We start from the raw sequence: 1,964 nt of genomic DNA on the forward strand, positions 1-1,964 counted from the left end.
ACCTCCTTAAAATAAAAGAGAAAACCCATCTATTGAGCCCGCTAGGGGCGTTCTCCTCCAGAAGAGGGCAGTCCTAGGAAACAATTATGGAAGAACCTTTTCTACCTTTTAAGTTCTTGGAAACCCGGTTACACTGAACATTATAAATAACCAAAGTAAAAGAAAGAGATGCTTGGATCCAAGAAAAATTAAAAATTTTTAGAAACCTATGTTTTGGCGTAACACAAAGGTATAAACTTGAATTATTAATTATGATTTGTAATTAATTTTGTATCATCCATCAACACAATTACTAACACACACAGATCACCAACACAATGAGGACTTCAATAAATATCCGTTTCTTTTCTAAAAGCAGCAGTATTTTTTGGTTCATAGTTAGGCATAAATGATACACAGAATGTCAATGTTAACTCAAGGCACCAGGAGGCAGCAGTCACTCTGCCTGGAGACTGGAATCTGATTAGCATGGCATTCCTTGCTGGTTGGTGAGAGCATGGAAATTTGAAAAGCCACTTTCCTTGTCTTTAATATGTATGCATTATCACAAGAGATGGAGAAACTGACTTGTAAAGTTGAAATAAGATGCAGGCAGGATTGTTTTTCTGTGTGGTCTCTTCTTGAAGTCTAATTCAATTTAAAAGTCTCCCAAAAACATAGCAAAGAACAATAGTGGAACTCTGAATTGATTCAACCCCTTCTTTTTTCAGCCCTCAGGCTGTCCACAGACGTAACCACCAAAATCTAAATTGTGCCTTTCGTTGCTGAGAGGATGCCTTACAGACAGTCTCATGTGTGAATTTATGGTAGAATTTGGCCCAATATTCTGTCTTAGGCAGGTCCGGTTTAGTTTGCGACATTTTTTTTGTTTGTTGTTCAATAATCATTACCTTAGCTGTCATTCATTAGTGTGCCTGTTAGTATATTCTGAAAAAGAATAAAATTATGCAATCATTTTTAAAATAGGAGATATTAAGAAATTATTCAGTTCAGGCAAATTTTCCTATAGTGTATAGCTGTGTATCTATTTTAACAATCAATATCTAATGTTTGTGCAAATACATTTTACCAGTAGGTAAAGGTTTTATGATGTCCACTTATTTGAGGTATCCATTGTTAAAATAATGCAAGAGCAAAATAATTCAAGTGTAATATAATTCAAGTATAAAAATTGTGAGGCAGAATTGTGAAGCAGAAAAATGTAAATGGTTGGCTAACTCAATTTAGCCAACCATTCACAAAAGTAGTTTAATTTATATAAAAATTCAGAGTCTGCACTGAAATAAAATATCTAAATCATTGTATAACCATGAAATTAAAGTATAGTAAATATAAAGACACTGGACTAGAGTTCAAGAGACAAAGAATTAGGCTAGAACTGGCAAATAGCTTCAATTCAAGTATCAGTTCTAAATAACAGGACCTACCTTGCACACTTTGTTGAGGATGAGTTATGAACCATAGCTAGGCTCAGCAGAAAAAAAAAATACTAAGTAACAATTTCTACCACAGATATGTATGAAAAGAAGCATGTCTGGAGAACCAAGATGGCAGCATAGGTAAACACTGGTACACATCATAATTAAAATGCCAAGAGTTAAAGACAGAGAAAATCTTAAAAGCAGCAAGAGAAAAGCAGTTAGTTACCTACAAGAGGTGTCAATACTACTGTCAGCTGATTACTCAACAGAAATTTTGCAGGCCAGAAGGATGTGGCAAGAAATATTCAAAGTGATGAATAGTAAGGACTTACACCAAGATTACTCTACCCAACAAAGCTATCATTCAGAATTGAAAGTCAGATAAAGCGATTAAGAGACAAGAAAAAGCTAAAGGAATTCATCACTACTGAACCAGTATTACATGAAATGTTGAAGGGTATTCTTTGAGAAGAGGAATAAGAATAAGAAGGAGAAGGAGACGGCGGAAGGAGAAGGAGAAGGAGAAGGAGAAGGAGAAGGAGA

This window comes from Myotis lucifugus, unplaced genomic scaffold, assembly GCF_000147115.1.
Source record: "Myotis lucifugus unplaced genomic scaffold, Myoluc2.0 scaffold_80, whole genome shotgun sequence".
NCBI classification, from domain to species: Eukaryota; Metazoa; Chordata; class Mammalia; order Chiroptera; family Vespertilionidae; genus Myotis; species Myotis lucifugus.